The following is a 27,660-nucleotide window of genomic DNA, read 5'->3' on the forward strand; positions in this document are numbered from 1 at the left end:
CTTCCTCCAGTCTATATGTGCCAGATCCTGTCTCATGATAGTGATAATGCTGAGTGATAGAAGTGATCTTCTGATAATTGTCTTTCAGCAAATTTAGACACTTAACTTCCGTGCTATCCTTATCGCTTTCCATAACAACATTCATATTTCGAGTCACTATCTCTCTACCCCCACCAAAAAAATTGGAGGTAGGAGGAAACTTTATTTGACTTTTCAGTTGCATTTTAACAGGGTCCCACTGAAGAAGCGAATAAACAACTCGGGACCACGTGGACTTGGAGGTGATGTGCTGGCATGCGTTTGAGAATTGTTCAACATACAGAAAAGCCCATGCTAATAAATAGTTGGTTTGTCAGCTCACAGGCTGTGCATTTTTATTAGACGAAGGATTCATGTTTGGGCTCCAGTTATTTACAAATTCCTGTCGATGATTGAGGTGTACAGATGAAATCTTATGTTTTCATATTGGTTGATGGCATGACCACAGCTGAGATTGTGAGCTGCACAGAGAATGCAAAGAGGATGAAGGGGACATGAATAGTCTCTGAGTTTCATCGCATATTAATGCATGGGATATGCCCATCACTGGCTCTGTCATCATTGAATTCCCATATCTAATTGCCTGGACAAGATGGTGGTAGTTCTTAGCAATGTTAACTTTGGTTTCTCATCACATATGTTGAGCTTTTTAATGTATCAATAGATTTACTTTTTGTTATAAATTCCAAAGAGTTCAGGTTCGTTCTTTTCCATGTCTTCTCATGAAAATCCTTTCATCAACAAGATCAATCTTCTGATTCTTCTCTAGAATGCCTCCATGGAAAGATTTATTCCCCCGAATATAGGGAATACTGTTCACAGCATTCTCGGTGTGGGCCAAGTTATGCATTCTCGAGTTTTTACCAAACTTCCCTATTTCCATTCTCTATTCCATTTGAAATGCCAGCATTCCATTTGCCTTCTCTATGACCTGCTGAATATTCATGCAACCTTTTGAGTTTAATACACAATGAATCCCAAGTTGCAATCAATCTGAAACTAAGAGGTGACAGTAATAATCAGGCAAGGACTGGAATGTGTGATAAAATATAAGCCAGGAATGACAGCTACACGCTTAGAAATCAATGGGAGACATAGTACAAAGGGTTATAAATTGTAGGAGTGAAGTAAGGTCATTCATTCTATCGAGTCTGCTGCACAATTGAGTCTGCTGCACAATTTGATTGTGCCTTATATCTGTCTCAAACTCACTCTCTTGCCTTGATCCGTTTGAATCTTGATCCCCTTATTCATCAAGAACCTACCTATCTCTATCTCCAATTCATGCAGTGATTTCACCTCCGCAGCCCTCTGTGGCAATGTACAGATTCAGTACCCTCTGGCTGAAGAAATCCCTCCACATCTCTGTTCGTAAGGGTGAGAGATAATGGGAACTGCAGATGCTGGAGAATCCAAGATGATAAAATGTGAGGCTGGATGAACACAGCAGGCCAAGCAGCATCTCAGGAGCACAAAAGCTGACGTTTCGGGCCTAGACCCTTCATCAGAGAGGGGGATGGGGTGAGGGTTCTGGGATAAATAGGGAAAGAGGGGGAGGCGGACCGAAGATGGAGAGAAAAGAAGATAGGTGGGGAGGTAGGGAGGGGATAGTTCGGTCCAGGGAAGACGGACAGGTCAAGGAGGTGGGATGAGGTTGGTAGGTAGGAGATGGAGGTGCAGCTTGGGGTGGGAGGAAGGGATGGGTGAGAGGAAGAACAGGTTAAGGACGCAGAGACAGGCTGGACTGGTTTTGGGATGCAGTGGGTGGAGGGGAAGAGCTGGGCTGGTTATGTGGTGCAGTGGGGGGAGGGGACGAACTGGGCTGGTTTAGGGATGCGGTGGGGGAAGGGGAGATTTTGAAGCTGGTGAAGTCAACAGTGATGCCATTAGGCTGCAGGGTTCCCAAGCGGAATATGAGTTGCTGTTCCTGCAAACTTCGGGTGGCATCATTCTGGCACTGCAGGAGGCCCATGATGGACATGCCATCTAAAGAATGGGAGGGGGAGTGGAAATGGTTTGCGACTGGGAGATGTAGTTGTTTGTTGTGAACTGAGCGGAGGTGTTCTGCAAAGCGGTCCCCAAGCCTTGGGGACCGCTTTGCAGAACACCTCCGCTCGGTTCGCAACAAACAACTGCACCTCCCAGTCGCAAACCATTTCCACTCCCCCTCCCATTCTTTAGATGACATGACAATCATGGGCCTCCTGCAGTGCCACAATGATGCCACCTGAAGGTTGCAGGAACAGCAACTCATATTCCGCTTGGGAACCCTGCAGCCCAATGGTCTCAATGTGGACTTCACCAGCTTCAAAATCTCCCCTTCCCCCACCGCATCCCTAAACCAGCCCAGTTCGTCCCCTCCCCGCGTTGTACCACACAACCAGCCCAGATCTTCCCCTCCACCCACGGCATCCCAAAACCAGACCAACCTGTCTCCGCCTCCCTAACCGGCTCTTCCTCTCATCCATCCCTTCCTCCCACCCCAAGCCGCACCCCCATCTCCTACCTACTAACCTCATCCCACCTCCTTGACCTGTCCATCTTCCCTGGACCGACCTATCTCCTCCCTACCTCCCCACCTATACTGTCTCCACCTATCTTCTTTTCTCTCCATCTTCGGTCCGCCTCCCCCTCTTTCCCTATTTATTCCAGAACCCTCACCCCATCCCCCTCTCTGATGAAGGGTCTAGGCTCGAAACGTCAGCTTTTGTGCTCCTGAGATGCTGTTTGGCCTGCTGTTTTCATCCAGCCTCACATTTTATTATCTCTGTTCTAAAGGGTTATGCCTTCACACAGAGGCTCTCGCCTAGCCTCTCCTACCAAGAGAAACATCTTCTCCACTTCCACTCTCTCCACACCCCTCCGTATTCTATCAGTTTGGATGCATTTGTGCGTCTTCCATCGAAACCTCATCAAATACAGCCCCAGAACCCTTAACTAACTGTGCTTCAGATTGTTTGCCATTCAGAAAATAGTCGGCAGGATTCCACCCTACATCAGCGGTAACCCTAAAGAGTTTCAAATCCATCGCCTTAATCACTTGGCCATAAATATGTGATTGCACTCGCATGGTCTCTCGCACTGTATTTTTTTTATTGAATATCGCTGTTGTGAGGATGCAGATGAATCTGTCACCTGATTCCGGGACAAAAATCGATCCCATTTGTGAAATGTTTCATGACCTGAAGTCTACTGCCTCACATTTTCCTCTCTTTGTGATAATTAAACAGGTTTGTTGTTTCTAAACATGGGCCTCTTGCATACTCAGTGAATCAAAATGAAAATGGAGCAGATAACGACAAAACAAGCTCACTGCCTGGTTGAGGGGATCCTGCAGTTTTCAAACTTCCTCAAATGGAACAAGAAATAATTGCAAGTGTGTTTGTGTCATTCACACAATGGGACACTTATTGTGTGAAACCAGCTGAGCTGCAGATTCCAGTTGGTAGGATTCAAACAACACGTGAGCGAACCCATTGCATTACCAACCCATTACTTAACCACTCAGCCATGATTGTGTCAAAGTTTACAGCTCACAGTCGCCTCTTGCATTGGATTTCATCTGCAAATATCGCTGAATAGGGTTGATGGATGGAAATCCCAAGCAAATCTGTCGAGAAAATCCTTACCATTCCGGTATTATTGCATGGCCTTTCTGATTTCTCTGTTACTTTTTCCTCTCTATTGGGAAATAATCAACTTTGTTGTTTCAAAGCATGGTCATCTTGCATTCTCCATGAACATGGGAAACATTGAATGTGGAGAAATATTGCACTGAGTAATGTACTAGTGAAGTCCCAGCAACGTTCAACATTGTGGCCATTCATTCTTTTAAGTATATTTCAGGAGAAATTGGTGGATTTTTGCCTGGATAATTTGTAGCCATGAACATTGAACAGAGAAGGCAAAAGAAACTAACTCAGAGACAACAAGAAGTGCAGACACCGGAGTCAGAGATTCTATGGAGCTGGAGGAACACAGCAGGCCAGGCAGCATCAGAGAAGCAGAAACTGACCACTTAGTTTCAGGGTTCCTGCCAATTGTGCATGCACCTATGCTTGTGATGCATTTGCTAAGCACATTTGGCTTTTAATCAGAAGACCGAGTGTTTTGGGCAGTGCCAGGGACAAAACTAGGGTTTCCTATTGCCCAGCCAGCATTCTCTGGTTCTTGCTGTGCAAATTTACAATGTGTGAAGACGCCGACAAATATTTCCAGCTAAACTGCCAATGTTCCAACTTCACAACGTTCACTGATATTGTAATGGTGCTCTCAATCTCTTCTGATTTTTATCCCCCTCTCCTTCTAATGTAATCATCAGCACCTTCCTCAGAAATAACCCTGTACCTTACCATACCCACAGACAACTGACCTTCCATTGCAGTACTTGTACCTGGTATCCACAAGGTTATATCCATGGTGTGTCATATTTCTCATCAACATGCTTCCACTGATGGAATAATCGAAAAGTGCTGTTAATTTTCACACACCCACTGACAACAACCAGATCTAGCTCAACACCCTCCCTATCCACTCCAACATTTCAGGAATATCCTCCATTTTAAACTTTACAAATCCATGCCATCGTATTTGATTGCTGCTGAAAGTTCCATTCCCCAATTTCCAAGTTCTTTCCTATCCTGGTAACTGTCTAAAGCTGAAGAATGACACATGGCAAGTGATTAAAATGGAGAAACGTCGTACAGTGCTGTCTGATCCAACAGTAGCCTGCACAGCTACTGCCTTTGCTGTCCTGTTTTGTGTATCGTTGGATATCGGAGCTTGTTCTGAGAAAAATAAGGAAACAACCAAATTCACATCTAACCTTGGAGAAACCTATGGGTGGGAACTCACAACAGGAGAGCAGCAAAATGGCCTTTGAAAATGTAACTTTTAGTTTCTTTTTGTAAATCTACAGTAGTGAGTAGAGTTTTATCTTATAATATGTTGTTATTGAGATCTGCCTCTTGGTTTTAATTTTTTAAAATTTAACAAAGTTATAAGCTATCCTGGAGCAGTGTTTTTAGAGCATTAAGTCTGTTCTTTTCTGGGTCTGTCGATTGTTGAGATGCAAAGATGGCCTTTAGTAGAGTGATGTGCTCTTTATGTTGAATGTGGGAGTTTAGGGAGAGTTTCCATGTTATAGATGACTATGCCCAACGTAAGTGTGTTAGGCTGCAAATCCGAAAGGATTGCATGGATTAGTTGGAGTGGCAGTTAGAGGCAAGTAGAAATTTACACAAGCAAGGGGAAAGGATGGATGTCAGTTGCAGGGAGAGAGATAAACTGGAATGCAGTCAGGTATTCGTTGACCTCCAGGAAAGGGAGATGGAGTCAGGTATTGCAGGAGTCTCCTGTGGCTATCCCCATCTCATCAAGTGCGCTGTGTTGAAAAATGTGGGGAGTGGTGGATTCTCTGGAGAATGCAGCACTGACAACCAGTTTCCTGGTCCAGAGACTGTCTCTAAGGTGACACCAGTTCCAGGCCATTGATTATGAGAGGGGACTTTCTAGCCAGAGGTACAGACAGGTGTTTCTGCAGCTGACAGCGAGACATCAGAATGATGTATTGCCTCCCTGGAGCCAGAATCAAAGAAATCTCAGAGAGAGTATGAAATATGCTCAAAGGCGAGAGAGATCAGCAGGTGGTCATTGTACACATTGGAAATAATGACATAGGAAGAGAACAGATGAGATTATGAGGAGACAACATAGGAAGTTAAGCAAGAATTTAAAAATTAGCTCATCAAGGATAGAAATATTTGGATTACTCACAGGGCCACAAGCTAGTGGGGGTAGGAACATGAGGCTAGAGCAGATGAATGCATGGTTGAGGAGATTGTGCAGAGGAGAAGAATCCACATTTTTGGATCGCTGAAATATCTTCTGGGGTAGGAGCCACCTGTACAAGAAGGACGGATTGGATATGAATTGGAAGGGAGCAAATATGCTGGCAGGGAGTTTTGCTAGAGATGCTCGGGAAGATTTAAACTGGAGGGGTAGGGGAGGGGATGTTTTGTGAACCAGGGAGACCGTGAAGAAAGAGATCAGTCTGAGACTGGTTAGGTTGGGAAAAATTGTAAGTCAAACGGACAGGGCAGACAGGAACCAAGTAGAGAACTGCATTTATTTCAATGAAAAATCCCCAGCAGGCAAGGCCGATGACCTTGGAACATGGCTCAGAATGCGAGACTGGGATAGCAGAGAGACATGGCTCGGGAATAGACAGGACTGGCAGCTTCATGGTTCAGGAATAGATGTTATAGTAAAGATCAAAAGAAGATGTTTGGACAAGAGAGGATGGGGAGTTGCACTTTTGAAGAAGGGTGACATTGCAGCTATATTTATCCAAAGAAGCCCAGGGATGTTATTTGGCTGGAATTGAGAAATAAGAAAGGTTTGATCACATTACTGCAAGTGGAAATCGATAAACAAATATTAAAAAACATCTCAGCTATCTGTAAGAATAATAGGTGGTTATGGAAGGGGGTTTTAAATTTCCAAACATGGACTAGGACTACCATAGTGTTCAGGTCTTAGATGCAGAGGAATTGGTTGAGCAGGTACAAGAAAATGTTCTAATTCAGTGTGTGGATGTACCTTCTGGAAAAGACGAAAAACTTGACCTGCTCTTAGGAAATAAAGCAGGGCAGGTGCCTGAAGCATCAGTAGAAGAACACTTTGGGGCCAGTGACTATACTTCAATGAGTTATAAATTAGTTATGGACAGGGATAGACCGGATCTAATAGTTAAAGTTCTGAATTGGAGGAAGGCCAATTTTGGCAGACTTAGGCAAGAACTTTCAAAAATTGATGGGGGGTGGTGGTGGGAGCAGGTGGAGGGTACAGTTATACCAAGGTAAATGGAGACATGGAAAATGTGAAGTGTTCTAAAATGAGAGCTCAGACACAGTATGTTCCTGTTATTGCGAAGGACAAGGCAGGTTGATACAGGAAATGCTGGATGATAAGAGAAATTCAGCTTCTGATCAAGAAGACGAAAGCATATGTGAGGTATAGGCAGCATAATAGAGTGATTTTCTAGAAGAGTGTAATGGCAGCAGGAGTGCACTTAAGAGGGAATGCAGGAGGGCAAAAAGGGGACATGAGTTTGCTTTGTCAAACAGGGTGTGGAGAATCCAAAGAGTTTCCACAAATACATTAAGGGGGAAAAGGAAGAGTAACTGGGGAGAGAACAGGGCCCCATAAGCATAAGCCATGCCACCTATGTGTGGAACTGCAGGAGGCAGGTGAGATGTTACACAAGTATCTCAGATCAGTGTTTACTGGGGAGAAGGATATAGAAGATAGAGAACACATGGAAATAAATTAAAATCTTGTAAGATGCCACTGTTACGGAGGAAGAAATGCAGCATATCTCCAAATGTATAAAGTTGGGTAAATCCCCAAGACCTATCGAGAGTATGCTAGAACTCTGTGGGAAACTAAGGAAGTGACTGCTTTGCCCCTTGCTGAGATATCTGTATCATCGATAGGCACAGGAAAGGTGCTGGGCAGCTGAAGATTGGCTACCTGGTTCCGCTTTTTGAGAAACCTGGTAAGGAAAAGGGGGGCTCTTGACCAGTGAGCCTGACATCAGTGGTGGGCAAGTTGTTGGAGGGGATTCTCAGGGGCAGGATTCACATGTATTGAGAAAGGCAATGGATTGGGGAGAGTCAACATGACTTTATGCCTGAGAAATCATTGTTTGAGTTTTTGTTACCAAAGAGGCCTGATGAGGGCAGAATGGTGGGCATGATCAATATGGACTACAGTTAAGACATTTGACAAGGTTCCTCATGGTAGACTGGCTAGAAAGGTTAGATCACACACAAATAAAGGGAGAACTGGCTATATGGATACCGAGTTGGCTCAAAGGTAGAAGATGGAGGATGGAGTTGAGATGTTTTTGGGATAACATCCCGTTGATTTCTATATTTCTATAAATTCATGCCCTTTATCTGCCTGCACATCGGGATGTAGACACTGCCTTAAGCTTCCTGCCTGAATACAATTCAAGTTAAACTGTGCAAATCTTTATATTCCTGCACGGGGGTATGTGGAAACTGTCTCATAAGATTAAGTGAGGAGCATTTGTAAAGGTGTGAGGCTTCTGAAGTATGAAACTTCTGTCTCTGACAAAGGGGCCAAGGCACTGACTTTTTTTCAAGCCATACACTTCAGCCACTTGAAATTACATTCTGCTACTTCGGCAACTTGAAATCGCCTCCTGTCATTAGCAGTCACTTCGTGAATGATCGATGCTATATCCTGCTCTCTTTATGTGTTCGAAGTAGTAATTGTTTTGTATGATGTCTTTGTAGTGATTGTTTCATGTATCATGCCATTGTGAGATGTAAAATTGCTTTATGCATTACACACTTGACAAAGTATAAAAAGCGGGACTGACCGCTGCCCAGGGTGAATGGCTTGCGAGACTCTGTACGCTGTGCTGGGTTAAGTACAGTGATTTTCCACAGCTTGTACTTGCTTGGTAATAAAAGTTTTGTGTTTCTCTAAACAGGTCTGTGTCTCGTCGTTGCATCAAGTCCGTGAGTGTCTCCGAAAATGAACATAACATTTGGTGCCGTGACCAGGATTGCAACATGTACAGCAGTCTCATGTGGAGGGCTGAATAAGGGATCGATCGAGTGTCAGTGGAGTGAAACAGACAGGCCCGCAAGGTAAGATTCACCTTGGTCTCTCTCACTAGCCTGCCACCCGTGCGACCCCTCATCCCTGTGTGGCTCTGTACTGACGGAACCCCAAGACGACTCACGGTCTTGAACACTGCTAAATCTTAATGCCTGGAGGTTCAAGACTCCAGGTAAGTAAAGAAATCCGGGAGGTTCGAGTCCCTAGAACAGGTAAATGGGAAAATAAAATCCGGGAGGTTAGAGTCCTGCAGTGGCCAGGGCAAGAGTCCCTAGGTCAGATAACTGGGAAGAGGGAGGGGATTAGTATAAGATTGGGAAGGTATAATAGGTTCTGGATGTGAGTTTGCTCGCTGAGCTGGAAGTAGTTTTCAGACGTTTCGTCACCATTCTAGGTAACACCATCAGTGAGCCTCCGACGAAGCGCTGGTATTATGTCCCGCTTTCTATTTATCTGGTTAGGTTTCCTTTGGTTGGTGATGTCATTTCCTGTTCTTTTTCTCAGGGGATGGTAGATTGGCTCCAAATCAATGTGTTTGTTGATGGAGTTCCGGTTGGAATGCCATGCTTCGAGGAATTCTCGTGCATGTCTCTGTTTGGCTTGTCCTAGGATGGATGTGTTGTCCCAGTCAAAGTGGTGTCCTTCCTTATCTGTATGTAAGGATACGAGTGACAGTGGGTCATGTCGTTTTGTGGCTAGTTGGTGTTCATGTATCCTGGTGGCTAGCTTTCTGCCTGTTTGTCCAATGTAGTGTTTGTCACAGTTCTTGCAAGGTATTTTGTAGATGATCTACCCCTCCCTACCCCCACCTATACTCTCCTCTCCACCTATCTTTTTTTCTCTCCATCTTCGGTCTGCCTCCCCCTCTCTCCCTATTTATTCCAGAACCCTTACCCCATCCCCCTCTCTGATGAAGGGTCTAGGCCCAAAACGTCAGCTTTTGTGCTCCTGATATGCTGCTTGGCCTGCTGTGTTCATCCAGCCTCACATTTTATTATCTTGGATTCTCCAGCATCTGCAGTTCCCATTATCACTCATGGTGTTTTAAACTCTGGTTACCACGCCTCAGGCAATGGGGAGGGTTAAGATGGTGGGACCCTCATGGTCACCTTAGCTAGTAGAGGAATTGATCATGTGTTGCTGGCATCACACTATATCACAAACCAGCCATCCACCCAACTAAGCTAACACACCCTGACCAATGCACAATGCACCATTGAGGATAGTCTGTCCTCCCTTTGTGTACTCAATATATAGATGTAGAAAACCATCAGGAATTTATCATATATAGTCTTGTTACTGATTTGATTTGCTCAATTTTTGTGCAGATTGAAGTCATCCACAATAATCCTCAGAACACAAGGTATGGGAGCAGAGTTAGGCTATTTGGCCCAGAAGACTGTTCAACCATTTGATTGTGACTGATATGTTTCTCAACCTCTTTCTCCTAACTTCTGGAACCATTGATCCCATTACCAATCAAGAACCTAATCACCTGTGTCATAAATACATTCAAAGGCTTGGCCTCCACATTCCTCTATGGCAATGAGTTTCACAAAATCATCGCCCTCTGACTGAAGAAATTCCTCCTCATCTCAGTTCTAAAGGGTCATCCCTTCACATTGAGGCGGTGCCCTTAGGTTCTCGCCTCTCCTATTAGTTGAAACATCTTCTCCATGTCCATCTATCCAGGTCTCTCATTATTCTGTAAGTTTCCGTCACAGCCATAGAGTCTGACAACTTGAAAGCAGACCCTCGGCCCAACTAATCCATACCGACCATGTTCTGAAACTAAAGTAGTCCCATCTGGCTGCACATGGCCCATATCTTTCCGAACATTTCTTATTTATGTACTTATCCAAATGGCTTTCAAACGTTGTCACTGTGCCTGTATCCGCGACTTGTTTTGGAAGTTCATTTCACATACCAACCATGGTGTGCAAAAAGGTAGCCCACTTTGCTGGAAAGTGACTCCTCTCACCTTAAAAATATGCCCCTTTGTCTTGTTATCTCCCACCCTGAGGAAACAACAACTGCCAATCACTTTCCGTATGCCCCTCAAGGACAGGTCTTAAACATTTACTGGTTAGGCCCTGGGTTGTGTTGAACCCAGATACCTGCGTGCCCTAGATGGTGCCATAAGTGGCCACTTGTAAACGGTTCATTGTACTTATGTAAGTGCATGTGACTCCATGATTTCTGAATTCTCTACAATCCTCTACAACCTCCTTGTTATACCTCTAAGGTATGTTTGGGCCCTTGGATATTGGGGAGGGAGGTGGTAAATGGACAGGTGTTGCACCTTCGTCAGTTACGGGGGAAGGTGCCAGAGGGCTGTGGGGAGGTGTTGGGGGTGAAGGAAGTGTGGAACAGGGTGTCCTGGAGGGAATGGTCTCTGCGGAAAGCGGACCAGAGAGGGAAGGGGCATATGTGTCTGGTGGTGGAATCTTGCTGTAGGTGGAGGAAATAGCGTCTGATGATCTTCTAGATGTGAATGCTGATCGGATGGTAGGTAAGGATAAGGTGAACCCTATCACGGTTGTGGGAGGGAAGAGATGGGGTGAGGCTGGAATTGCGGGAGATGGGTCCCATTGACAACGGAGCTGTGGAATCCTCGGTTGAGGAAGAAGGCCATATTTATGGTCACTGCCTTCACCTCTCATCAAATCTCCCTCGTTATACATCACTAAATCCAGAACTGTCTGTTCCTTTCTGAATTCAACCATTAGCTGCTCCAAAACAATCTCATTGACGTTCCATAAATTCCTTGTATTGAAATCAGCTGCCAATTACATGACTACTTGGAGGCTTGTACACACGTTCCATCAGTATTTCAGCCTTTCCATGTGCCTATTTTTCATAGATATTTATCAGATATTTAGTTCCCAGCCCTGATCTCCTGGCAACCACATGTGTGTTTGTCTTGCATCTCCAATCTGCCCACTTAACTGATGCGTGTCCTTTCCGTACTAATACTTGGGCATATTTTCATTTTCTGGATCCTCACTAATGCCTTTTACCTCGTCCTAAAATGTTGTATTCATGTCTCAGTAAACTATTCTCGTTCAGTTTGAACTCGATCCAATTCAGCCCGTGAACTTTTTGTGCATTTTCTCTGCCCCCAAAGGGTTTTACCTGTTTAAAGCCACAAAAGAAAAGTTGCAAAAAAAAACCAAATTACTGCGAATGCTGGAATTCTGAAACAAAAATAAACAAAGAGACAAAGCTGGTGACACTCAGCAGGTCTAGCATTATCTGTGGTGCCGTCTGAGAACAGTCAACGTTTCTACCTGACTTTTGTTGCACACAGCTCCAGTTTTGTTCTCAATTCCGCTGCCTCTCTCACCAAATCCAACCTATCTCCCGCTGAACTGACTGCACTCCGTGCACTCAGATCCAACCCTGGCTTTGTCTTTGAGCCGACTGACAAGGGAGATGTTGTTACAGTCTGGTGTAGTGACCTCTACCATGCAGAGGCTGAGCGCTAACTCTCCGATACCTCCTCCTACCTTCCTCTGGACCATGTGCCGCCATGGTACATCACACCATTGTATCCACTACTGTTAGTGATCACATTTCATCCATTGATATCCCCCCCCAACCCCGCCTCCCCCATCAACCCGCCCCGCTTCCAAGCTAATAGTCTCCCCCAACCCTGCACAGCTCGTTTCTACCTCCTCCCAAAAATCCACAAACAGGTCTGCCCAGGCTTACCCATTGTTACAACCTACCCATGGCCCGCAGAACTCATCTCTTCCTACCTCAACTCAGTCTTCTTTCCCCTGTCCAATCTCTACCTACATACATCCATGATTCATCTGACGCCTTGTGCCAATTTCAAAACTTCCAGTTTACCAGCTCCAACCACCTCCTCTTTACTATGGATGTGCAATCCTTTTACACATGCATTCCCTACCACGAGGGTTTTAGGGCTCCATGCGTCTTCCCGGAGCAAAGACCTGAGCCATCCCCACCCACCACCAGCCTCCTCTGTTTGTCTGAGCTTGTCCTCACCATCAACAACTTCTCTTTGAACTCCTCTCATTTTCTTCCGGTCAGAGGGGTTACCATGTGTACCCGGATGGGCCCGGGTTATGCGTGTGGCTTCATGGGGTACGTGGAACATTCCTCGTTCGAGTCCTATTCCAACCCCACCCATAACTCTTTCTCTGATACATCGATGAGATCATCGGTGCTGCTTCCCTCTCTCATTTGGAATTGGAAAAATTGATTAATTTCCCCTTCAATTTCCACTCTGCCCTCACTTTCACCTGGTCTATCTCTGACTCCTTCCTTCCCTCCCTCAACATTTCTGTTTCCATTTCTGCGATAGACAGGCCACTAATATCCATTACAAACCCACTGACTACCACAGCAACCTGGACTATACATCCTCACATCCCACCTCCTGTAAAGACTCCATCCCATTCTCTCTGTTCCTCCAACTCCTTCACATATGTTTAGATGAAACCAAAATCAACAAGGTTGCCTCCAACATTTCCACATTTTTCTCAACTGAGGATGCCCCAGCAATGTTATCAACAGGGCCCTCAATTGGATCCACCCCATTTCCTGCACTTACACCCACAACCTTTCTCTTCCCTCCAGCAAAAGCGATAGAGTTCCCCTTGTTCTTACCTACTGTCCCACCAGCATCCACATCCAGAAGATTATCAAGTGCCATATCTGCCACCTCCAACAAGATGCCACCACCAGGTGGTGTATACCTCTCCCTCCCTTGGCTGCCTTCTTCAAGCACTGTTCCCTCTGGGACTTCCTGTTCCACACTGCCTTCACCCCATCAACCTCCACAGCCTAACGGCACCTTCCCCTGCTACCTATAAAGGTCTAACTCCTGCTCATTTACCTCCAACCTTCCCAGCATCCATGGGCCCAATTATACCTTCCAATGAAGCAACATTTCACCTGCATTTCCCAGAATCTCGTCCACTGCATTCTCTGCTCACAATGTGGTCTCCTCTACACTGGGGAAGTGAAGTGCAGACTGGGTGACTGCTTCACAGATCATCTACGTTCAGCTTGCAAAAGAAACCCTGAAGTACCTGTTGCTTCCCACTTTAACATACCATCCTGTTCCCTGGCCAACATGTCTGTCTCTGACTTACTGCAGTCTTCGAGTGAAGCCCCACACAAGCTGGAAGAAAATCACCTCATTTTTATACATGGGGACCCTGCAGACATCCAGACTCAATATCGAGTTCAAATGTTTTAGGACCTGAACTCTCCCGTGTTCCAGCCCCAAACCCCACACACAAGGACTTGTTACGACATAGCCTGTCTTTGCACTCTGCCTGTTCTTGGTCACTAATAGTCCCTATTAACAACTAATCACGCTCGCAGCCTAAGCATGTTCACTGCTTTGTCTGTCCAACTTCTATTTTCTCTCTCTTTAGGCTCTATCCTATCATTTATTCCCTATTCCTTCCCCTCCCCTTTCTTCTGCATATAAACTTACATTTTCCCAGCCTCCGTCAGTTCTGAGGGACGGTGACCAGGCCAGAAAAGTTAACGGCTTTCTCCTTCACAGATGCTGCCAGACCTGCTGAGCTTTTCCAGCCACTTTGTTTTTGTAATACCTATACTAGATTGACTAACCTAGTACAGACAGAAGCCTCACTCTCTCTTTCTTAGTCATGAACACCGTAGCTATTTCAGCATGTTTCTACACTTTTTTAAACAGGCTCTGCAGAATGGACTGATCTGGACCCCAAAATATTTTCCCACACTCCATTCCTGCCACTTTATCAGACTCTCTCAAAACTGTGCCTGCTTCAATTTTACTGTTTCACTATTTCCCATACAGTTGTTCTTTTTCTACCTTGCACTTCTCTTGAGGTTTCCGGAGTTTTTTTTCTCATTTCTTTTCTTATTCACTTTTTTCTCGCTTATTTTACGTGTGGCAACACAAGGACTCACAACCCTCCTCTTTCCTTATTTGACTCGTGATTGTGCCAGGACTCTGAGCCCTCCCTTTTCTCCTAATTTGCAGGCTGGGCCTCGCAACCCCCTGTTCCTTATTTCAGGTTCTGACATTATTTCACACACTCTTGTGCTGTCCTTTGCATTCTCATGTTATTTCAAATATTTTCGTGTTATGTTGCATTTTCACACTAGGTCAGATGTTCTCGCGCCAGGATCCCCTTCCACTATTTTGTGTGTTCTCGCAAAATAGTGGAAGGGTTTTCTGGCTTACAGAAGAAACCCACCAATTGCCAAGCTAGCTAGAAAGAGTGGTAATTAAAGATTCTTACCCAGATCATGGCCCAGTGTAACCCTGCTCACAACAGCAATTTGTAGGAACATTTTCCAGAGCAGGGACAAGAACTCAGGAGGCAGGCAAGATTCAAGCAAGTGGAAGATGTTTATTCAAGCAGAGACCAGTCGACAGAGGAAACTGGCTTTGGAGGATGGATCAATGACACATCCTCTGGTTTTACAAAGAAAAACAGCATTTTTTATATATCTTGTGTTACAGTAATCAATTGCAACATATTCACTGTCCTCCCCAATTAATCTAAACACACCGATCCTGTGGGACACCTAGTGGACACTTCTATAGACAGCCCCAGGTTCCATGATCTTACGCTGTTTGCTCGACATTATCATCTCTCAGCCTCAGAATCTTTCTGTGCATCCCATTCATTTGCATTCAAAAAGTTTGATGATTATACTTCCTTGGGTCTTTCTCAGACGTGTTTATCTATAAGGACAGTTTGAAATCCATTATCTGTTGTATGTTGGTACAGTCATTTATCACATTCAGTTACTCTAATTTTCCCATTCTCCCAATGCATAATGTAAAAACAAAAAAAAAATCAGTTAGTTTAACTGATTGCTATCAGGTTAACTTCTGTATAAAGTTAATTAAAAGTGTAGTGTTGTACCATTACTTCTACAGTCAGCATTTCATAATTTATGGGTTGTGAGGGCATAAGAGAAGGCATTTCCTCAGGCTAGTTAACCTACACATCTAAACTTAAATGTTCGTAAGGACTGCATTATATTCTGATTGTGTCTTGAAACCAACTTATGTGATTACAGCAGTTTTAGATCGAAACTATTTAATATTGCTGGTAGCTTCAAAGAGGCGACTATTTATGCGGAAAAAACTTTAGCTGCTTAAGAACCTAAACTAGAACATGATGTTACGCATTTACTGGGACAACCATTTTTTTCAGTAATAAAGCTGGAATTGGCCATTTACCTGTCCTGAGGCATCCTTTTGTCAGAACTGTCTGGGATGGAAACATACAGCGTCCTTTTACTTACCTTCTAGCAGTTCTGCTCAAGGATAAAATTATACTTCACTGTGTGAGCAGGCTGCTTAATTTTTGCTTAGCTTCTGTCTGCCAACTTGTAAGCAGGTATGGGCAGCTTGGAGTTGTCCAGTACAAGTCACCTTACATCGCCACTACAGGTCACCCCTACGCCAAGTCAGAAAGTGAGATGGACAGAGACGCAGTGGAACACGGAGAGAGAGATGGTGAGAGGGCCAAAAATATATGGCTAAAGAGACAAACAGATAGAGAGTGTGGTGCAGAGAGAGGGACAGGAGCTAATTGAGACAGAATGAGAGAGAGGGACCAATGTGAGAAGGGTACTGTGAGAGAGAGAAGGACACTGTTACAAAGGGAAAGGGTGTGAGGCAGAGAGGGAGCACAGAGGGGCAGAGAAGGAGGAGAGCATATGAAAATAGAGAGGGAATGACTTACGAGGGAGAGAGAGGGTGGGCGGAATATGTGTGAGATAGAGATCAACAGAGGGGGGAAGAGAGGGACAGATGGAAAGAGAGACAGGGGAAAGGGAGGGGATGGTGCAAACAGAGACAGATATAGAAGCAGATGAGATTAGAAGTGGAGAAAGAGCATGGATAGGGAAGAGGGAAACAGGGAGAAGGGCAGACAGAGAGAGCCAGGAACAGATGAGGAGAGAAGGAACAAAAGGGACAGGGAGGGAGGGAGGGAGAGAGAGAGGGGAGGCAGAAGGAGGACAGTTAGAAAGAGAACGACAGAGAGAGTGAGGGATAGAGAGAGACATAGAGAGTTGGACGGTGAAGCATGTATTGGAGACAGGGACAGACAGAGTGATGAAAGGCGGGATGGTGCTGAGAGACAGAGTAGGAAAGGAAGATAGGGATCGAGAGTGAGGGGGGAACAAAGAGCGAAAGCAATAGTGTTACAGATGGGTGAGGTGTGTGTGTGAGAGAGGGGCGACAGAGGAAGAGAGAAGGATGTGACAGAGGGAGAATATGAGTGAGGAGACCAGAGGGAGAGAGACACAGAGAGAAACGGGCAGAGGAGTGGGAAAGGGACGGCGCAGTGGGAGAGAGAGGGGTGTGGAGAAGAGGAGAGAAAGAGAGATGTGACAGGGGATAGAGAGGCGAGAGGGCAAAGAGAGAGAGGGCTAGATGGGGCGAAACGTGCAGGCAGGGACGGAGGGGGTGAGAGAGAGGGCCTGAGGAAAAGAAAGAGAGGGGGATGGAGGTGGAGTGAGCCGGTCTGGAGGGAGAGGAGGACAGAGGGAGAGAGAGGGAGCAGAGACAGGGAGGGGAACAGAGAGAGGCAGTGCGAGATGGAGAGACAGAGGCAGATATACAGAGAGAGGGATAGGTAGAGAATGGGAAAGAGAGAGAGAGAGGAATACAGAGAGAGAGAGGGCAGGCAGAGGAAATAAAACGAGGACAGCAAGAGAGATAGAACATAAACATAGAAAAGTGCAGAATAAGAACAGACCCTTCAATCCAAGATGTTGCACCAAACACAACATCAAATTAAACTAATCCCTTATGCCTGCCCCTGGAGCATTTCCCTTCATTTCGTACACAACAGTGTGTGCATGTAAAATTCTCTTAAACACCCTTATGTTATCTGCCTCTACGACCACACCTGCCAGCACATTCCACACTCCTACCACACTGAGTGAAAAACATGCCCTTCACAGGTCCTTTGAACATGCCTCCCCCCTCCCATCAACCTTTAAAACACATCTCCTGGTTTTAGTTATTTCAACTCCGAGAAAATATTCTGGTTTTCAACCCTACCTATACATCTCATAATCTTACAGACCTCTATCAAGTCTCCCCTCAGTTCTACTGCCCCAGAGAAAACTACCCAAGTTTATCGACAAGAGAAAGAGAAAAGTGCTGGAAAAGCTCAGCAGATATGGCAGTATCTGTGAAGAGAAAAAAGAATTAATGTTTCAGATCCAGTGACTCTTCCTCAGAACTGATGGTAGCCAGGAAACTGTGTCTTTCTAGCCTCTCCTCCCTTTAATCCAGGCAGCATCCTGGTAAAACTGGTAAAGCTGGTAAAGGCGCAACAACACCTGTTCTTCATGAGGAAGATGAGGAAATGGATTAAGAGATTTAGTGTATCTGCATCCTGAAAAGCATTCTATCCCAGCACAGCAACTAGCCTGCTCAGGACCGTAAGAAACTACTGAAGGTTATGTGCACAGGTCAGACCATCACAGAAGCCAACCTTCCATTCATTAGCGCCATGACACATCTCGTTGCCAGGGAAAATCTGCCATCATAATCGAAGACCCACGCCACCCGCTAAGGCTCTCCAACACCCTCTTCCATCAGGCAGAATATACAAAGTTTGAACACATGCACTGGCGCCTAATTTGACAGAAACACTGAAATGTGCCACAGTAAACCACTGTGGGATAAGGTTGCAGAAACCAGCACTACCCTCAGGCACAGCAACATGGTGCTTCATTGCTGCAACATTGAACTGAAATCAGAAAATCCTGGATGGATTGATTAATGAGTGAATTTGATTGATCGGTGAATTTGGGTAAAGGGATATTTCAGCACATTCTTCAGCTGTTGCCTGAACTTAGTCTGGGTCACGGCATAAATCACGGTGTTTGTGCAGCAACCGAGGAGCTGCAGCATGAAGCCCAATTCCTGCACACAGCGGTCTAGATACACAGACTTATACCCAAACCACCACATCCGGTTCCACATTGAATACACCATTAACATTGACCACAACAGGACGAAATTGGCCGAGATCACAAACAGAAAAATGATGGATTTTTTTCGATTTCTCATTTCTGTGTCACACTGACCGTCCCCATTGGTGTGAGCCCGGAGTCTCCTGCGGGCTCTGCTGGTCACTAAAATGTGTCTGACGGTGAAAACATTGAGCAGCAGAATCAGGAGAAATGGGAGAGTCGGGGTCAGAATGTGGTGGAGGAACTCGATTGTGACCAAGGCACGAGAGGAATAAATACCACCTCTTACATGACAAAACCAGGGGGCATTCACCAGCCGATACGTTGCTGTGAGCATAAAATACCAGAAAATGTTCTTTAAACAGCTCAGCACAGTCACTGTTCCCAGAACCACAGCCGCCGTTTTCTCACTGCAATATTTACTTTTCAGCTTCTGGCAACAAATGGCCACAAATCGATCAAAGGTGAAAGTGACGGTGAACCAGACAGAACAGTCAGTGGCTGCATAAAGCAGGACGGCGTGGATATTACACACAGGGATGAAGAACAGGAAATAAAACTGTTCCCGATAAACAATGGGAATGTGTCTCAATATCAGATCAAGGATAATGAGCAGTAAATCCGCTGCTGCCATGGCCCCCAGGTAACGTCTGACACATGGAGATAATCCACAATCTTTATAAAGCAGGACGTAGATCGTCACTACGTTAACTATGGAGAAAGAAAACAAATAAATTATACATCAGCCTGGAGGCAAAGCCACCAGTTTGGATGAGGATCCAGTGCGATTTTTAAATGTGTCGCTGTATTCAGAGATTTATTAAAGATATTGAGGCTGAAATGCAAATGGTAGGTTCTAAATTACTTACAAAAATGTGGCGTAAAGTACAAAAAACACTCCCCCTCCAAACACACAGGCACTCATCCATAATAACAGGTGGTTTCTCGAGCGTTCCCACATAATTGATCGCTCAATATCATGCAGAAGTCACTTCTTTGCAGTTTCTAATATGGAGGGTGAAAACATTGCTGTCCCGAAGGAAAATTGAATTAAAATTGAGGTTGGAAATTTTTGTCTTTTGGTCTAAACAGTGGTCGACCCTCAGTAATGAAGAAATGTAACTCAGGGAAAACTTATTCACCTCTTTAACTACACCGGGGGACTTCGAAACGATGTTTCCTTCCTCTCCCTGGAATGGGATCTCTTCTTTCAGGACATTATATTTTGTTCAAGTAATTGACCTCCGGGCGTTCACAGGTAATGCCAGTCACAGAATGTTTTGGGGAATGTCAGTTTTAGAATTTTCTAAGGAATGGCGGTTATAGAATAGGCCTGGGAACGCTAGTAATACAATATTCCAGAGACTGACAGTTATAAAATGTTCTGCAGAAAGTCGGGTATAGAATGTTCTAGAGAATGTTGGTTATAGAATGTTCCAGAAAATGCCACGTACAAAATGCAATAGAGTCATAAAGATCCATATCACAATGGGCCTTCAGTCCACCTGGTCTGATGAAATCCACTCAGCCTCACAGTGTTAATCTCTCATCAAACTCAACTCGACACACTCTCTCTCTCTCTCTCTTGCCTTTGCAATAACCCCATAGGGGCATAGAATCTTCTGGAGAGAGTCAGTTATGGAATGTTCCAGAGAATGCCACTTGTAGAATTTTCTGAATGATGTCGTTTATTGCAGTTTCCAGATAACGCTCTGGACATTTTGCAGTTTCAGAATAATGTCAGTCGCCTCATATGTAACACATAAGGGGAATAAGCAGAGCTGTTTTTTTTTCTTAAATCTCATCCGAATAACGTCCATCCCGAGTCCAGCCAGCCTTTTAAACCTGCTCCACCATTTAATAAGCTCAGGACTGATCTGATGGTGTCCTGAGATCCATGTCACAGATACTTTCAACTATTCAATCCTTTGTCTCGTTGTACAATTAGAGATCCTGCATCGGGAATATTAGGAATTAGGAGCAAAATTAAAGAGCAGGACCTCAACTGTTATAACCACCTGGTTATTACCTGACCCACGTGTAAATTGGTACAGAAAAGAAAAGACAACTGGGGAAGTAAGGTTGCCACGAAAGGAATGGTGCAGGAAGGATGGGTTCCTTTTCGAGGGGCACTGGTATTGGTTTTGAGACAGGACGGAGCTGAACCTTTGGGACGGACTGCACCTGAACTGTTCAGCAACCAGGATATGACTCGAAAGGTGAAATACTGTCGTCGCAAAGACTGGAAACTAGTAGAAGTGGGGAGAAGTAGAAGGAGAGGTCATTAACATTTCCAGAACAATGAGATTTACCAGGTACTTGAGATAGCTTTGGAACCAGGATTAACAAGAATTCAAGGAAATTCTACCAATTCATTAGTGACAAAACACTAACAATTGAGACAATAAGGCCCGTTAAAGATCAACAAGGCTGTCTATCCATGGAACCACATGAAAAGGGTAAGATACTAAACAAGTGTTTTGCATCCTATATCGTGTGGAGTAGGATATATAAACTAGAGAATTTGGAGAAATACATTATGATTTCTTGAAATGTGCCAATAGTACAGAGGAGGAGGTGCTGGACGTCTTGAAATGCATAAAGTTGGGTAAATTCCTCGCAAATGAGCAGTTGTTCCCCAGAACATTGTGGGAATCTGGGGAGGTGAATGTTGGGCCCCTTGCTGAGATATTTGTATCAACAATAACCATGGGTAATGTGTTGGAAGAGAAGGGGTTGGTATGTGGTGCTATTATTTAGGAAAGATGGTAAGGAAAAACCAGGGAATTGTGCATTAGTGAACCCGACATCAGTGGTGCCTAAATTGTTGGAGGGGACTCCAAGGAACAGGACATATATATGAGGAAAGGTAAGGACAGATCAGAGATTTTCAACATAACTTGATTGAATATTTTGAGAAGTGACAAAAAATATTGATGATGGCATCAACTGTCTGTACAGACTTCAGCAAGGCATTCAGCAAGATTCTACGTGGTAGACCAGTTTGCAAGGTTAGATCGCATGGAATCTAGGGGCAACCAGCCACTAGGATATAAAATTGGCTTGAAGGTGGGATGCAGAGCATAATGTTAAGTGTTGACTTTTTTTGTCTGATTGGAGGCCTATGACCAATGGTGTGTTGCAAGGATCAGTGCTGTGTCCGGTAGTTTTTGTCATTTATATCAATGAGTTAGATATGAACATAGGAGGAAAAGTGAGTAAGTTCACAGATAACTCCAAAATTGTTGGGGTGTCAACAGTGAAGAATAATATCTCAGAGAACAATGGGACCTTGATTAAATGGGCTGGTAAGTGGTAGATAAATTTTATTTTAGATAAATGTGAGGTATTGCATTTTGAAAGCCGAATCAGGGCAGTATTTATAGACTTATTGGTAGGGATCTTCAAGGAAATAATGGAATCCCTACAGTGTTCAAAAAGGCCCTTCTGCCCTTTGAGTCCACACTAATACTCCAAAGGACATCCCACCAGGATCACCTGCACCATATCGCTGTAAACCTGTATTTTTACTGTAAATCCAGTAATACACATCATTGGAAAAAAATGGCCAATTAACATGGCCAATCCACCCTAACTTGCACATCTTTGGACAGTGGGAGTAGACAAACGAACCCACAGAAAAGCCATGCACGCACAAGAAAAGCGTGCAAACTCCACATAGGCATTCATTTGAGGGTGGAACTAAACCTGGACCCCCATTTCCGGGAAGTAGCAAGGCTAACTACTGAAACACCATGTCACCCTGGGGTGAAGGTTCACAGTTCCCTGAAGCTGGAGTCACAGGTAGACAGGTTAGTGAAGAAAGCATTTAGTACACTTACCTTTTTTGGTTAGTGCGTTGAAGAGAGGCGTTTGGATGTCATGGGACTGTACAGAACATCAGTTAGTCCACATTTGAAATACCGCATTTAATTTTGATCTCCTTTCTATAGAAACAATGTTGTTGAACTTGCAAGTATGGAAACATGATTTATAGGGTATTGCTGGTGTTAGAGAATTCGAGCGAAAGGGAGAGTTTGAATTGGGTGGGGCCATTATCCCCAGAGCTTTGGAGGATAATGGATGACTATATAGAAGTAATAAAATAATGAGAGCATTGGATATGACGAATAGTCAAGGTCTTTTCTGAGGGTAGGAGAAAGCCAAGCTAGAGTGCATAGGTTTAAGTTGAGGGGTAAAGACTGAAAAGGGTCCGAAGGTGCAACCTGCTCAGGCAGAGAGCGGTGCATGTACCGAATGAGCTGCGAAATGAAGTGATGGAGGCTGGCATCTGGATTTGTACATGAAAAGGAAGGGGTTGGGGCATTTAGGCCAAATGTTGGAAAAGAGGACTAGGTTAATTAGGATACCTGGTTGGCATGGACAGATTGGCAGGAAGGGGCTGCCTCCGTGCTGCACAGCTGCCTGACTCTATATGAGAAGGTGAACATTCAGTTTCTCTCAGTTCTGACGAAGGGTCACCGGACCTGGAACATTGACTCTGATTTTTGTTCATGAATGCTGCCAGACCTGCTGAGTCTTTCCAACAACTTCAGTTTCTGTTCCTGATTTATAGCATCCATAGCTTTTTTTTCAGTTTTTATTGAACCTCTCTAGCCTGTTACACAGAAAAGGAGGTGGCTATTCAGCCTCTTGGGTCTCTTAAACTGAAACAGGAGGAGGCTATTTGATCTCTCAAGTCTGCCACAGGGGGCCTTTTAGGTTTTGAGCCTGTTACAATGGAACAGAGGGAGGCCATGTGGGCTCTGGACTCTGTTACAGCGGAAAAGGAGGTGGCCAAGCAACCTCTGGAGCCGGTTACACAGGTTGAAGGGTGTGAGCTATCGGGAGAGGCTGAATAAGTTGGGGCTAGTTGGCCGGGAGCATCGGAGGCTGTAGGATGAGCTTAAAACTTTATACAGTCATGAGCGGCATGGATATGGTGAGTAGTCAAAGGCTTTTCCACAAGGTAGGGGAGTCCAAATCTAGATGATACAGGTTTAAGGTGAGAGGGAAAAGATTTTAAAAAGGACCAAAGGGGCACTTTTTCTTTTCACACAGAGGAGCACTTCTGTATGGATTGAGCTTCAGAGGAAGTGGTGGAGGATTGTTTCGTTTTCAGGTTTAAAAGACATCTGGAAGGGGATATGACCAGGAAGGGTTTAGAGCGATGCAGGCCAATTGCTGACAAATGGGGCTAGATTCATTTGGGATATCTCATCGCCCTGGACAAGTTGGACAGAAGGGCCTGTCAGCACACTGCACGCCTCTATGACTCTACTACTGGAAGATGCCATCCAGCTTCACAAGTCTGTCATACAACTGCACGACCTGTTAGCTCGCTTGCACAATTACTGAGAGAAAAAAAAATCATAAATACATCGTTCAGATTGTGAGGATGCTTTTCAGAAACAGAAGAAAGGCTTCCAGTCAATAGAAGCTGTAAGTAATGTGAATGGACCATTCAGTCCCTCAATTCCATTCCATGGGTAAAGCACACAGCTATTCAAACCTATTGTTCAGGATCAGGAGGAACACGTCTGTTTTCATGATAAAAAAACTAAAAGATTGTGGATGTTGTAAATCAGGAACAAAAGCAGAAGCTGGTGGAAAAATTCAGAATAATTCTGAAGCAGGGTCACCGGACCTGAAACGTTAACTCTGATTTTCTCTTCACAGATGCTGTCCGACTTGCTGATGTTTTCACAAAGCTGGCACACAGGGACAGAACAAAGCAATTCAACTGCTCGAGACGATACACAGTTTGATCTGGAGGTCAGTAAGTCCCAAGAAATCTGTTACCCAGGAACAGGAGGAGGCAACTCACTCCCCACCACTATGGTACACTGGCAGGCACGGTGATTTGGCTTGTTACAAACAGAAATATATGAATACGTTGCAGGAGTGGGCCATTCAATCCTGTTCCCCCAGTCAATAATATTCAATGTAATTGTGATTCCTCACCCATTTCCCTCTCTGCAGGTTCTGCGCTGTTTTCTGGCCATGTTACAGACAGAGACACTGTAACTACAGTCATGACGACTCATCTAGCATGGGTCACCAAAGCATCTGGTCTTCCTGAATGCCCACAGAAGATTAAAACACAACCTTGAGGAAACTATCCCGAGCATTTCCATGAACCTCCCAAAAAGAATTAAGTGAAACACTACTCAACGCCAAGTTCGAAGCCTAGTCTGAATCAATAAGAGTCCGGGGATTCCAGAACATATGATCAGCTGAGAGAGACTAACACAGACGTTCAGTAGACCGTCACAGAACACGTTACAAAGGTGTACCCCTTAGCTGTTGAATATCTCTTGTCCAACATGGAGCACCGCGCAGGACACTGGGAAGTGAAAGAAAGTGCAAGCAATCGTTTTTTTTTCAATGTCAGTTTCATAATGATGAACTGAATGTTCCAGAGTGAATGACACAATAGGTCAGTGAGGATACGGGACATCAGTTCAAGTTAAACTGGACAATTACTTAATGGGCAACAAGATGCAGCAATACGTGGGTAGACAGCAGAATGGGACTCGCCTGGGGATTCAGAATTTGGAGGGTGCAATCGTAAGAATGAGAGCATAAAATAAATATGCTGCCCGGTCAGCTAAAATTGAATTTAAAAAAAAATCACATTCACAATCCAGTTCACAGAATCAGCCCAGACACCATAAATTCAGAGAAGGCATCCGTTCAGCATCGAACACTGTGCAAACCAGGATAGTGTTCGTCTCAATGCAAGCTGGCAATCTGTCCAGTGTGGAACACTGATTACACCAAACCAGTGCATTGACCTATAAACCCAAACTAGACATCTACCCACCGCAAGGACCACAGCAGTGCACTGTTCTATAAGCCCAGAGAAGATAACTGTGCAGCATGGGGAGCTGAGCAGACCACGGCTTGCATTGAGTTATAAATTTAAACTATGTATCTGTCGCCTTGTCGAGCTGTGCAAACCACCCCAGTGTATTGCTCAGTAACACTGCCGAAGATCACAACGTGTAGAGCTGGATGAACACAGCATGCCAAACAGCACCAGAGGAGCAAGAAGGCTGACATTTCAGGCTTAGGCCCTTTTTCATCCAGCTCTACACCTTGTGGTCCCAGATTCACCAGCACCTGCAGTTCATACTATCACTGCCTTAGTTCGCTCTCAGCTTGGGGAACCTTGCAGCCCATGCTGGAAGTGACAGGATATGAGGCTCCCATCCATTTGCATCTCCATATCCCCAACGTGCCATGACAAAGGGTGCTGTGGATGCGAGCATCACTGCCAGAGAGAGATGCCAGGGAATCAGTTTAAATACCAACCAAAACAAGGGGTTCAGAATATAGACAGAGAAAGGAAAGCTGAGAGATAATGTCATGGAGGGATGTGTTCACGGGTTTCAGAATGCTGAAGTGAAAATATTTTGATAGCACCTTGCAACATGGGCCAATGTTTCCCACAATGACGGGTGTATGGAATTTTGGTGAGTTCAGTTGACGGAGAGTGTTGGATGACTATTTGTTCCGTAACTTTGAAACTCAGAGTGGCGACAGCAGAACCTTTGACTCATTGGGTTCAACCTTGCAATATTTTGTCTCAGAGTCATTTTCATTGAGTTTGACAGGGAACATCTGCATGAGGCCAAGCTAATTTCCTGCTTCTACCTTGTCAATCTCACCTCATTAATTACCTACACCACCCCATATCTTCCCTCTCACTCAGCATCCTCCAGTTTTGCCCCTTCATCATGGCTAGTGGTACTGACCACTGCCTGGATGCTCCTGGATATTCTGTGATTCCTGGCTCTGGTGCCATCTTTAAAAGGCTAATGGGCACATGCGGTTTTCTTTGTTTGGACCTGTCCTGAACTGTGTACAGTGAGCATAGCAGATAAGGGGCTATTGCATCACATTTTTTTGACAGGGGCCTGGAGGTCCAAGTGAATGGGTTAGTACAGTGGAAGACCATTCTCTTTCCAGGGGAGGCCATGACACCAGAACATGATCCGAGCTTTTTGCCTATTTCAGTCCAGTATCGGCAGGGTGAAGAAATGCCCAGCAATACAGGATAAGCGTGAAACCCCTCCCTGTTCAGTGAGGGTAAGTGCCACCGTATTCTTTCCACTCTGTCACACTCAATGTACTTCTTTCATAGCATTGACCTTCAAACAAGATTCATGAGCTAACATTCTAAGTGCATGCAGCATCATACCTCTCTCCCACCTCCACTGTAACCCCCACACTAATAACACTCCATGGATTCAAAATTCGACTGACTCACTCCAGACACATCAGTATTTACCTCCTACCTCCAACAACCCTAGGAGCAGGATCACCCACTTCCATCCACCCTTCCACCCTCACGCCCTTTCTGTCATTTCAGGAGAACGAGCGTGTAATAGAGTAGAAAGTGTGCAGCCGGTTGGTGGAGTGCCCAACATCCGTTCCCTCACAACTTTCTCCCACCCTGCGCCATATTGACAGGTCCCAAAGAAGCTCAGGATGACTTGCGTGGAGGTTCTGGAACATCGATATAGCACCAACTGAGTAAGAAGCAATATTCAGTGATGAACAATTCTCATTTTCAACCTACTGTAAGTTATTTTTCACTTGGCATAACTTAGATGCTGTGGCCCAGAAAACTGTCCCTCTTTTATGTTGAATCAGTGCAAATGGAATCTCCACGGTCTTGTTGTGTCACAACACATCGTCTCCACCACCTCCCAGGAAAGGAACATGATCGAATAGCAAAACACACTGAGTGGGTCGAATCGGCCATTGCTGCTCCAATTTCTTACGCTTTCATGATCTTATGCTCGTTGTAATTTATCTACCTAAAAGAGCAGTGGAGGATGAAGTTGATAAATATTTGGTTGAAAAGTCTTAATGGTAAAAAGCGGTATGGGGGGTTTGAGGTCTATGCCTGTTACTAATTGTTGTATCCTTCAAACTCCAAAGAGATGGTGACATAGTGTGATGTTAACTCAT

Source organism: Stegostoma tigrinum, unplaced genomic scaffold (assembly GCF_030684315.1).
Source record: "Stegostoma tigrinum isolate sSteTig4 unplaced genomic scaffold, sSteTig4.hap1 scaffold_58, whole genome shotgun sequence".
NCBI lineage: Eukaryota > Metazoa > Chordata > Chondrichthyes > Orectolobiformes > Stegostomatidae > Stegostoma > Stegostoma tigrinum.